At 38.0% G+C, this 13308-nt stretch overlaps 1 protein-coding gene across 1 annotated transcript in view; it reads right to left on the bottom strand.

The window, feature by feature from the left end:
• Nucleotides 1–13308, bottom strand: part of cdh24a (cadherin 24, type 2a) — an 88270-nt gene that overhangs the window by 69779 nt on the left and 5183 nt on the right. The window lies entirely within an intron of this gene.

Here is a 13308-nt window from a genome sequence, read left to right as displayed (position 1 = left end):
GGTCCAACGCATAAAATAATCAGAGTAGTTAATTTTCATTACTTTACCCAAGTCAGATTGTTTGAAAACCTTTGCTGTAGACAAAAATTACTCGATTTTAGAAAATGAAATGGTAATTGGAAAAAAAAACACAATTTTTTAGTATAGCTTTTTTGCCTGTCCGTCTGTGATTTATTTGATTTAAAAGGATACTTGTGGAATAATGGCAAGAAGGAACAAAAGGAGACATGCTCTCTGGTTTTATTGCTCTCCAGAGGTAATTTTACTGATCAAAGTTGGTTCATTTATAGCTCAGGAGAGTTTATGGAGCTCTCAATGTCTTATGGTTTTTTTAAGTTTCAGCCATAATACGGTTCGTTTTCCTAAAATTCCTCAAGAGAAATCAACGACAAAAATAAAACAACTGTGCATTTGTTACTGTAGAATAAAGTACTGACATAATATGAGAGTAAATAAAAAATAAGAAGCCATGAAATGTTTAAAGGAGTAGTCCACTTTAAAGATGGGGTCCATTGACTTTTTATAGTAGGAAAAAAATACTATGGTAAGTCAATGGGCCCCATCTATAGAGTGGACTACTCCTTTAAGTTTATATTAAGATATGAGGTGAGATTACTGGACTCCAAGTCATACTTATTTTACAAAGTGGCTTAATTCATATTAGAGCCGGACCGATAAAGGATTTTGAAGGCCGATACCGATACAAATGTTTGTTGGTTTTAAAATCTGTTTCGTCTGTTTTTTTATCGGCCATTATGAATGCCGATACCGATAGTTTGGAAAATGCCTAATATCGGCCTGCCGATATATCGGTCGGGTTCTAATTCATATGACCATATTCGTAAATTTTTCTACAATTTGTTTTTGCCTCTGTGACATTGGGGTTAGGGCTTTATTTTCATTTACACTTTTGCATCGTCGTCTGCGTCGAAAACCGCAAAACCGCTGGTAGGCAGTATCCACGCGTCTAACCACAGTAGCAGCGCGACCGTCAGAGAAGAAGCAGCTTGGCAAGTTAACCTACAAACAAAGAAGAAACAGCAACTTGTTGTGTAGGATTTGAGAAGAACAGCAATGATGGAAGTAAATAAACAGCGACTTTTTTGCAATTTGAGTTAAATCACTCCTTAACTTGGCTCATCTTTGTTTTCACTGTCGCAAACGGAAATACCTATGACGCAGTTTTTTTTCCTGACAAGAGGGGTTCTGGTGGACCAATCACAGCGCTTGTGGTCCGCGTAGAACTGACACGCTGTTAAAAGTTTTGCGAGGTCCACGTCAGGCTACGCAGAGCTATGAATAGGCTTCGGATAACCTACGGCGTAGCTACGGCATAGAACTTACGCACGACTACAAATCGGGCTTTAGTTGAAATTCTTACGAATTACTGTGAGATCACAGTGTGGTTTTCTAAAAGAAAATATAGAAAACAGGAGCCTATCCCTGTTCTTTTTATCACATTGAAACAACTAAGATTTTGAAAAAAATCCTTTTGAAGCACACACCCATAAAACATTATTCACTCTTAAAGCAACACTAAAGAGTTTTTTTTACCTTAAAATAACGTTTCCAAAAAAGCGAAACAGGGTGAACGGCATGTTCACATTCGCTTTGCAGCTCTCTATCGGCCAAAACCGCACTAAAGAAGTTCGGGTCGCGGTCCTGTAGTTCGAGTGAAAACTACAAAAATTTGCTTTACGGCAGAACTACAATCCAATCAGAGCCAGCTTCGCTGCAGTAGGCTAAATTATTTACTACAGTGGTAATGGACAATTCCGCTTCCAACCTGTAGGGGGAACAAAGAGCAAAAACTCTTTAGTGTTGCTTTAAAATAACTGGGTTATTTTTGACCCATGTTGGGTAAATATTGGACAGAACACACCACTGGGTTAACACTGACCCACTGCTGGTTTGTTTTAACCCAACTGCTGGTTATTATAACCCATGGTTGCATAACAACAACCCAACATTGGGTCATTTTTAACCCAGCACTGGGTCATTTTTAACCTAGCATATGTTTTGTCCAATATTTACCCAACATGGATCAAAAATTATCCAGCCATTTGTAGAGTGTTCCTTAAAACGTAAAATGTAATTATTGTCCTTCAAAACTTGCTGAAGTTTCAATTGGTTAAGCACTTTAAAACAGACAGTTATAGGGGCCGTTCACATGTCGCGCCTAACATTGCGTTGAAAACACTAGGCGTGTAGGTTCTTGCGGCATTCTGAAAGGTTTAAATGTTTTATACTGTAGGCCCTGTCCCAAATGGCGCACTTCATGTGGACTTTCAGTCTCGTGGCCTTAAATTGCGTGTGCTCGCTTAGTCTACGAGTCTGTAGGGTGTCCCATCCCAACTGTTATTTTAACGCTCCAAAGGGTGCTCATCAGCACCCCCTTTGCACCCTTGATGCAGTCTTCGGCAAAGCAGGATGAACTTGAGCACGCAAAAGATGCGATATGTGAACTGTACATAGACCTTGTAAATGTGTTGATGTTCAGATGTGTTTGGGGATTTAACTCTGGCTGTTTATTACCAATAATAAATAACCACAATTTCATATTCTGACACAAAACCATATCATCATTTATTTTTATATAGATGCTTTAAATAACACCACACCTCTGCTACTGCAACAGGCAGGACAGGTTTTGTCTTTAGGCAAGATTACATGTTAATAACCCTCCATTTAAAAATGTCAGAGGATAAAGCTCTTTCAACCACTATTGGTTTTCTCTGCCTTTCATTACACACCACTGTCAGTTCTGCTCTTATCTTATCTGAAGTGCTCAAATGAAAACAGTTTTCAATCACAGCATCTCTACCCTGTGGGTTTACAAAAGCACAAGTTACAACTCTATAATCAAAAGCACAATACGCTGTATTTCACTTAAAACAAATTCTAATATTGTCATAAATGTCAAAGTACCATATTCTGGAATCCATTTCCAGCTTGACTTCATCTTCCTTTCGCTTTTAAAAAGCTTCTGTCAGGATTTACTAAAGAAAAACACGCTGTGAAAAATTAATGCATAGTTATGTTTGCAACTGACCTTATTGCTTGTAGGAGTTTCCCTTTCAGATATTTACGGGAAGAGAGGATTTAAATCAATCACACAATGCAGGGGTTGCGCTCTTCGGTTTACTGGTATTTTTGCCATTATTTAACGCCTAAAAAGCATGTCTTCAATTGTGTTGGCGTCTGTACTTTAACGTGCACCTTGTTGGTAAATAATCCACAGAAATGTCTACTTTTTTACTGTGTTCTCGTGCTAATTTGCCCTGTTTAGCTAATCTGCCCCCTAAGGTATTTTAAAGTAGTATGGCTTAATTTAATTTTTTATTACAGCAACGCATTTGAAGTATTTTAAAACATTTCAGGTTTACTGTATCTAAAGTACAGTACATTATTTCACCTGGAGTAAACTGTGAAATGTTCATCTCCTTTAATAATCTATTTGCTGTCTAAACAGTCAAACAGCTTTTGAGATTAAGAGCAGCAGAGAAACTGTCTCGTCCTGAACCAACCAACCCTGCAGTCCTTAGACAGCCAACTCAACTTTCTTGTAAAGCAGAAGATTTAGCGAATTTAGCAAATGTACTGTAGTCTCAAGGCCATGAAACCGTTTGTAAATGTAAGGCCTGTTGTTTTGCATTTTTCATTTCCTTTGATCATCTAAATAGTCTGAATCTCATTCCCCTGTTTAAAAGCAACCTTAAAATACTTCTTATTAACATTTGTGAACAGAAACATGGTCATTGCCGTGCTGTTAAACTGTGCATATCTACCAAAAGACCATGGCAGTGTAAGTAATCCTGCTTAGCAATTCAGTCTGCATTCAGACAGAAAGCTAAAATGTCAGCCTGCAACATTTCTGGTTGGCCGAATATTCAGAGTAGTTTGACTGGAGTACAGACAAAGGCTATTGGCTACACCCAAACTGTCAATCAAGAGATGACTCTTAAACCTTGACGTTACAGAACAAAATGTTTGTAATTGGAAGGAGGAAAGGGAGGAAGAAAGCAAGGAAGGAAAAAGGAAGAAACTACAGAACTACATTTTTGTAATTGAAAAAAGGAAGGAATGAAGGACTTAAGAAAGAAAGAAAGAAAGAAAGAAAGAAAGAAGGAAAACAGAAAAGAAAGAAAAGCAAAGGAAAGAAAGAAAGGAATGATGAAAGAAATGTAGGAAGGAATAAAGGAAGGACGGAAGAAATGAATGAACAAACAAACAAACAAAAAAGAAAGAAAAGAAAGGAATGATGGAGGAAATTAATGAAGTAAAGAAAAAAAAGAAAAAAGAAAGGAAAGGAGGAAGGAATGATGAAAGAAAGGAAGGAAGGAAAGAAAGAAAGGAGGAATAATATACAGAACTTTTTTTGTAACTGGAAGAAAGGAAGGAATAAAAGAAAAATAGAAGGAAGGAATAAAAGAAAAAAAGAAGGAAGGAAGAAAGGAAAGAAAAGAAAGAAAAAAGAAAAGAAAGAAGGAATTAAGGAAAGCAGAAAAGAAAGGAAAGCAAAGCAAAGGAAAGAAAGAAAGAAAGAAAGAAAGAAAGAAAGAAAGAAAGAAAGAAAGTATAAAAGCAGAATGGAAAGAAAGTTAGAAAGGAATTATGCAAGAAGTAAAGGAAAAAAGAAAGGAAAGGAGAAAGAAAGGAAGGAGCGAACGAATGAAAAAATGAAGAAAGGAAGAAAGGAAAGAAAAGAAATAAAATAAATAAAGAAAGAAGGAATTAAGGAAAGCAGAAAAGAAAGGGTAGCAACAGAAAGATAGAAAGGAATGATAAAAGCAGAATGGAAAAAAAATAGAAATTAATTATGCAAGAAGTAAAGGAAAAAAGAAAGGAAAGGAGAATGAAAGGAAGGAGCGAACGAATGAACAAACAAACAAAAAAGAAAGAAAAGAAAGAAACGATGGAAGGAATGAATGAAGAAAGTAAAGAACGAAAAAAACTGAAAGAAATAAAGAAAGAAAGGAAAGAAAGAAAACGAAAGGAGGAAGAAATGAAGAAAGGGAGGAAGGAAAGAAAGGAGGAAGAAAATACTGAACTATTTTTTGTAACTGGAAGAAAGGAAGGAATAAAAGAATAAATGAAGAAAGGAAGAAAGGAACGAAATCAATAATTAAGGAAGGCAGAAAAGAAAAGGAAGTAAATGAAAGAAAGATAGAAAGAAAGAAAGAAAGGAATTATGGAAGACCTAAAGGAAAAAGAAAGGAAGAATGGAAGGAAGGAGCGAACAAACAAAGCAACAAAAGGAAGAAAGCAAAGAAATGAATGATAAAGGAATGAATGAAGAAAGGAAAGAAAGAAAATGAAAGAAAGAAAGCAAAAAAGAAAGAAAGGAGGAAAGAAGGAAGAGAGGGAGGGAGTAAGAAAGTAAGTAAGGAAGGACGGAAGGATGAAAGAAAGAAAGAAAAAAAGAAAGAATGAGAAAAAGGAATGAAGGAAGAAAGAAGAAAAGAAAGGAGGAAGGAAGGAAGCAAGGAAGAGAGGGAGGGAGGGAGTAAGGAAGTAAGGAAGAAAGAAAGGAGGAAGGAAGGGAGGGAGGAAGAAAGGAATGGAAGGAAAGGAGGGAAGGGAGGGGGGATAACGGAAGAAAAGAAGAAATAGGCTTTATGCTGCACTACTTCCTGAACTTCAGCCAGCTCATTGTTTCCTGTCTGCCATTATTGGACAAACTGATTAATCCAGGTGTGTCTGATTATTGTTGTTGTGACTACTGAGTTCAGGCACACCTGGATTATTCAGTTTGTCCAATAATGGCAGACAGGAAACAAGGAGCTGGCTGAAGTTCAGGAAGTAGTGCAGCTGGGCATAAAGCCTATAAGGAAGGAGAGAAGGAAAGAATGGAGGGAAGGAGAAAAGTAAGAAAGGAATTATGGAAAACATAAAAGAAAGAGAAAGGAAGAATGGAAAGAAGGAAGGAAGGAAGGAAGCCTCAGCTCCACACTTGAGTGTAGTGTAAATGTACAGATGTTCACCCAATTAATGATCTGCCAATCAAACCTCTTAAGTCTGATGACTGAAGCAGAGCAACACAAGCTGTTATCATTCCTTCATTATCTACAGTGAAAACATCACAGTTACCTGATGAAGTTAAAACTCTGCCCAACAGCCACGCTACAACCTCAAAACTTTTTCATAAAGCACAAAAAGAAGTTTTAAGCCCTTGGATCGCACTCAAAAAGAAAATTAGGACAGAAACAAAGTGTCCAAGACAAACATATTAGTCCTTCACTAAGATTGCTTTTCGATCGTTACAGAGTTTTGCCATTAATTTGAAGCTGTAATGTCCTGAGATGAGAAAACCTTTGCACCACGATACCACACAAGTCCAAAACCGATTTGAAAAGTACATTAACTTTAATTTATTTCAGAGCGCTTCCATACCCCAACCAAATAAAAAATACCAATGCAAACTGTACAAATGCTACTCATCTCCTGGGTGTCTCTCTCTCTCTCTCTCTCTCTCTCTCTCTCTCTCTCTCTCTCTCTCTCTCTCTCTCTCTCTCTCCCCCGTAGGTCTTTGTTCACATCATAACAGCTCGTACTATTGGCAATGAAACGCATCATTAATAAAAAGCAATGAAGTCGACGTCCGGGTCGCCGCATTCCTGGATGTGGATCAATATTGTTTTCACACATCAGTGCTGGTGACAGAAACTGTATCCCTGATGGAAGTAATAGAGACAGGTGGAAGTGGGTGGGCTGTACGCGACTACAACAGAACGGCAAAGCCAAACGTATGTATCCGAGTCAAATTAATCAACAGCGTTTGACGGAAATTGAATGGACTACAGGTCGTTAGGAAGCGGGGTTGTGTTTTTCACCGTATTGTGTTTGCGGTTAATGCTGATACATCTGGAGTGTGTACAATATTTCAGCTTTACTACATCAAGAATTTCATATCGCTCAGTCTTTATGACATCTAAATTACTTCACAGCATTCCATCACGTAAAGTATTTCACAATATTTCACCGTTGCCACATCTAAGGACTTTCACAAAGTCCAATGTATTTCTACAATATCTACAAAGCCAAACGTATGAAATGAAATAATTTGAGGGAAATGATGAATGAAGCTCTTAACAACTGATTTTCCTCATCGTTCTGTTAAAGTTGAGCAATGGAGAACAGCGTCGTCCCTCTTATCTAAAAAAATATTGTTTCTGACCTCCCAAGATCGCTTTGTGTTCATCTTGTTCCTTTTGTTCTTTCTTTTCTTTATTTCTTTCTTTCCTTCCTCCTCCCTTCCTTCATTTTCTTCCTTTCCTTTCCTTTCCTTCCTTACCTACCTTTCTTTATTTCTGTCTTTCCTTCCTTCTTTCTTTCTTTCTTTCTTTCTTTCTTTCTTACTTTCTTTCTATCTATCTATCTATCTTTATTTATTTCCTTCCTTCCTCCCTCCTTTTCTTTCCTTTTTTCCTTCATCCTTCGTTACTTTTGTTCCTTTTGTTCTTTATTTCCTTCATTCCTTTATCCCTTAACTTCCTTCCTTCCTTCCTTTCCTTCCTTCCTTCTTTCTTTCCATCTTTCTTTATTTCCTTCCTTTCTTCCTCCCTTCCTTCCTCCCTCCCTCCTTTCCTTTCCTTTCCTTTCCTTTCCTTTCCTTCCTTCCTTCCTTCCTTCTTTTTTTCTTTTTTTCTTTCTTTATTTATTTCCTTTCCTTCTTTTCTTCCTTCCTCCTTCGTTCCTTTTGTTCTTTCTTTCTTTCCTTCCTTTTTTCCTTCACTTCCTTCCTTCCTTCCCTCCTTTCTTTCTTTCCTTCCTTCCTTCCTTCCTCCCTCACTCCTTTCCTTCCTTTCTTCCTTCCTCCTTTGTTCCATTTGTTCTTTCTTTCCTTCCTTCCTTCCTTCCTCCCTCCGGCCTTTCCTCCCTCCCTTATTTCCTTCCTTTCTTCCTTCCTAATTTGTTCCTTTTTTCCTTCTTTCCTTTCTTCCTTCTTTCGCTTCACTTCCTTCCTTCCTTCCTTCCTTCCTTCTTTCTTTTTTCTTTCTTTCTTTCTTTCTTTCCTTTACGCCTTCCTTCTTTCCTCCATCCCTTCTTTCCTTCCTTCCTTTCTTCATTTCCCTCCCTCCCTCCTTCCTTCCTTCTTTCTTTCTTTCTTTCCCTCCTTTCTCCCTCACTCACTCCATCCATCTTTTCCTTCCTTTCTTCCTTCCTCATTTCTTTCTTTCTTTTCTTTTCTTTTCTATTCTATTCTATTCTTTTCTTTCTTTCTTTCCTTTCTTTCTTTATTTCTTTATCATTCCTTTCTCTTCTTTCTTGCCTTCGTTTCTTTGTTTCTTTATTCCTTCCTTTCATTATTCCTATCTCCATTCCTTTCTGTTTTCCTTTATTTCTTCCATAATTCCTTTCTGTTTATTATCCTTTCTTTCTTCCCTGCCTGTTTTTCTATCCTTCCTTACTTTCGTTCTTTCCTTTGCTTCCCTTTCTTTTCTGTGTTCCTTAATTCCTTCCTTTCTTTCTTCTTCTTCTTTCCTTTCTTCCATAATGTATTACTTTATTCCTTTATTTCTTGGAGTTACAAAAAATAGTTATGTCATTTCTTCCTCATTCCTTTCTTCATTCCTTCCTCCTTTTTTCTTTCTGTTTTTGCTTTCTTTCTTTCCTTTCTTTATTCATTCCTTTCTTTTCTTTCTTTATCATTCCTTTCTCTTCTTTCTTGCCTTCGTTTCTTTGTTTGTTTATTCCTTCCTTTCATTATTCCTATCTCCATTCCTTTCTGTTTTCCTTTATTTCTTCCATAATTCCTTTCTGTTTATTATCCTTTCTTTCTTCCCTGCCTGTTTTTCTATCCTTCCTTACTTTCATTATTTCCTTTGCTTCCCTTTCTTTTCTGTCTTCCTTAATTCCTTCTTTTCTATCTTCTTCTTTCCTTTCTTCCATAATGTATTACTTTATTCCTTTATTTCTTTGAGTTACAAAAAATAGTTATGTAATTTCTTCCTCCTTCCTTTCCTTTCTTCATTCCTTCCTCCTTTTTTCTTTCTTTCTGTTTTTGCTTTCTTTCTTTCTTTCCTTTCTTCATTCATTCCTTTCTTTTCTTTCTTTTTTGTTTGTTTGTTCATTTCTTCCTTCCATCCTTCCTTTCTCCTTTTCTTTTTTCATTCCTACATTTCGTCCATCATTCCTTTCTTTCTTTCTTTTCTTTGGTTTTCTTTAATTCTTTCTTTCTTTCTTTCCTTCTTACTTAAGTCCTTCATTCCTTCCTTTCTTCCAGTTACAAAAATGTAGTTCTGTAGTTTCTTCCTTTTTTCTTTCTTGCTTCCTTCCCGTCTTCCAATTACAAATAAATGGTTCTGTAACATCAAGGTTTAAGAGTCATGCATCTCTTGATTGACAGTTTGGGTGTAGCCATTGTCTGTACTCCAGTCAAACTACTCTGAAATTTCGGCCAACCAGAATTGTGAAGGCTGACATTCATCTGCAGCGCTGCAACATTGGCTATAATGCATTTGTACGTGCCAAGCTCAATACGAGGAAGCATTTCGTGATTAATAAGAGCGCTGATATTGCATCAGATATCACAGTGTTTGAAATGCTACAGAATCAGCATTAACTTTAAAACTGTTGTTTCAAAGTCTTATAATGGGATGCGGTTCATCTCCCAGGCTCAAATTGGATCTACTGACCGCCGCCCAAGCATCCTGAGGAGTCAGGATCAGAAACATCTCCCTGGTGTGATAAATTGAAGCCATAAACGCTATAATTAATTTCAGCGCTCTGTAGCCGTACGTTTAACGATCTGAAGTTCGTTAGTATTAGAGTCAGGTCCCCGCCATTGATCTTGAGGGCCCTAAGGCATGATGGAGGCTGTCACCAACATAACAAGACTTAAGAACTATAATTACCAGGCATTTCTCTTCCTCAATCTCATTTTCCATCTCCCCCATCCATCTTTTTTATCTGTCTCTCGCTTTTGAAAGGAACTGTTCGACCACAAGGAAATTTTGTCATTGCTCATGTCTACAAATCTGCATACTCGTGTTTTTCTGTGGAACACAAAGTAAGAATTTGCCATTCAATGACTTTTGTGGCTAAATAAAAGTAGTTTAAATGACACGTTTGTTTTCAAATCTATGCTGGGTTATTTTCAACTTGGCATTGGGTCAAAAAGGGATGAACCTTTTGGCAGTGGTGGCCGGTGATTTCTTTTTTAAAGGGCGCTCGATGCAAAGTTCGTCACAACATGTATGTAGCCCGTCATGTGTGTGGTTCCTTTTTTCAACATAGGTGTTCTGCACATCGAGAGATCCTGTGTGCATCATGTGTCTTGTCAAAATAAGTGCCTGCTGCAGACGCGTCGCAAGCAGGGGGGCAGGGTTTCATATTTTATTGAAGCTTCCCTGGACGCCGCCATTGCTTAGCGAACACCCATCTGCTGTTAGCATCCCATTGACTCCCATTCATTTTGGCGTCACTTTGACAGCGAATAACTTTACATCTGAGGCGTTCAAAGACTCCATTTGTCCATTAATTATTTCTAAAGAAACATGAAAATGTATAAAAGGCTCCATTACCATGTATCTTACGTTATGTCCCAGTAGAAGCAGTTTTTGTAAAAATAGGCTAACGATTGCGTCATAACCTGCGACATTCTGTCGCACAGTAGAGAAATTACCGTATTGACTGTGAGAGAAGCTCACAGGCAATCTTTTACTGACTATGAGGCAATCGGGTGGACGTGAAGGCATAAAGTCAAGGGAGATTACTAATCAGAATACTAACCAAAATGTGCTCCTGTTCACGCTCGCCGTCTCTGCAAGATTCAGTAGGTGATTCAGATTTCCCGTGGCATGGCTATTAGAAGACTTACAATTGCCAGACAGGTTGCTCACGTGACATCCACGTCATTGAGCTCAGTTTGAGTCTGCGCAGTACGCTCGACACCCAGGAAGTGCGTGCTTCTAATTGACTTCACTTGTCTCCGTTGAATCCAATGGGGTCGCTGTGTCCATTTCTTTTACTGTCTATGGTCGCAAGGGTTTATGATAAAAGAGACGCTCGCGGTTGCCAGATACTCGCATAATCTCATGCATAATCAGAGTTTACTGTTAAGGGAGTGTCTTGCGTGTATTTTGTGAACGTGAGCGTCTCTTTTATCATAAACGGTTTTGAAGTGTGTGCAGCAGGCACTTATTTTGACAAAACTCGTGATGCACACATGATCTCTCGATGCGCAGAAAACATATTTTAAAAAGAATATGTTGGTTGGTCCCGGGATAGATTATAAATATTTGAGTGGGTCACAAAGTGAAAAGTTTGGGAACCAAGAACCATTTAGACAGAAAAGGTTCTTATATGGCATCCTGAAGCACCTTTTTTTTTAAGAATGCATGGTTATGTTGTAGATAACGTGGCTTATAAATCCCTCTCATTTCCAATTGCTTTTCATGCAATTTTTTGCTCTCCTTGTTTGTTACATTTACTGTTCATATGTTTCTTGATCTTTCCAGATATCTATCTTGCATTCAACTTCCAGACACATGAACCAAATTTCATATCCTGTTGGCGACTATCAACCTGCTGTATAAGAAAATCTGTCTTCAGTGTGAATAGAAATACAGTGTTTAAGTTCCAAGTCATGCTCACTGCAATGTCCTCACACTTTAAATAGGCCTTGACAGATCATATTTATGGTGTTGGGTCAAAAAGATACAAACCCAACCTGTTGGGTTGTAATTTAACCTATGCTGAGTTGTTTTAACCCATTGTTGGGTCAAATATAAACAACTCAATTTAACTGGGTAAATTTAACCCAACGGCTAGGTTTGTCTCTTTTTGACTCAAAAAACTGAAACACACATGCACACTCCACTTCATCAAATCCTTTTTCAGTATGATACACTTTTCCAGATCTCTACCCCACAACACAATTATAACTTGCTCAATAGCTCAATAAGCCTCATTCATTAAAATGGAAATGAGGTGCTAGTCAACCCTCCAAGTGTGTACAGCTGCCTTTTATTGATCCAAACTGGAGTGTTTACCAAAGGGATGAAAAAGACGACACATTTCCGTTTATTCTATAATTCACCATGCTGCTCTGTGTCATGGGGGATTGCAATAAGCATTCAGAGCTTCTAATCATAAAAGTTTGACTTATTCTGCAGCTCAATCTGTGGTTTTTTATTCTTTCGCCATTTTCATGCTCCATTTTTCTAGGTCTCTCTAAGAGGTAAAAGTGGGATCATGTCATCTGTACTAGGCCTGCTTTTAGGTTCACATTAACATTTGCTCATCAATATTAAAAGCTGACTTTCCACTCCGAATGCATCCCCTCTTCTGAACTCATCTCCATCTCGCTCATTGAGGCTTCTTTCTCTATTGCACTCACTTCACTCTGGCTATTTTCAGAATAGTATAGACCCTTTTACTGTTTGTACACAATGATGACGTGGCAGCGTATGCGCACGCATTTAGGCAACGGAAGTATCGTAAGAATCAGCAGTGAAGCAACACAAACAGTAAGTTATTTTAAAAAAGTTGACTTTATCAACATTTTCAACACAGCTACCAGATCCGTGTACTATAGTGGAGTGGATAGAAGACGTTAGCAGATGGCCAAAAATAAAGTTGCCAGATACATATATACGTATATTAGTATATTATATTTGAGCAACCAAACGCAACAACCAGACAATTTGATGCTGGGAAACCGTTTTAATAAACGTTCTGAGTTGCTACCACGTTAGAACCAATGGGGAATAACACTACTTCCGTTGCCCAAATGCGCGCGCAGGCTATTTGATCACGTGAGCTGTAAAAGGGTCTATACAGGTATTTCTCCAGATATAGACGGTTTCATCTGACACACGTGCTTTGTTGCGGTCTTGATGGAATTTAACTTCCCGTCTCTGTTTGTTTAATGGTCTGACTAGTGGCTACACTGAATAGATATGATTTGAACTAAGGTTATCTTGATGTTAAGTTTGTTTCTCAAAAATAAACTATAGGGTTCCCACACCTTAGTTAAATTCAAATTCAAGGACCTTTTAAGGATTTCCAGGTCCAATACCCTCAAATTCAAGGAGTAAATGTGGGGACACATTTCAAGTTACATTGTGTTACCTTTAAAGATACATTGTTACAGTTCCCTTTCGAGGGAACTCATGCTGCGTCACTGCGGTGACACTTTGGGGACGCCTCTAAGGGTAAGTGCATCTGAATGTGTATATCAAATTCAACCAATGATGAGGCTTAACGACAAAAGACAGGGGGCTCTATCTTGCACCCAGCGCAATTGACTTTGTCAGTGACGCATGTATCATTCGTATTTTGCCCCGGCGCACAGCGGGTTTT

This window comes from Paramisgurnus dabryanus, chromosome 21, assembly GCF_030506205.2.
Source record: "Paramisgurnus dabryanus chromosome 21, PD_genome_1.1, whole genome shotgun sequence".
Taxonomy (NCBI): domain Eukaryota; kingdom Metazoa; phylum Chordata; class Actinopteri; order Cypriniformes; family Cobitidae; genus Paramisgurnus; species Paramisgurnus dabryanus.
This window is presented reverse-complemented; position numbering and strand designations above follow the sequence as displayed.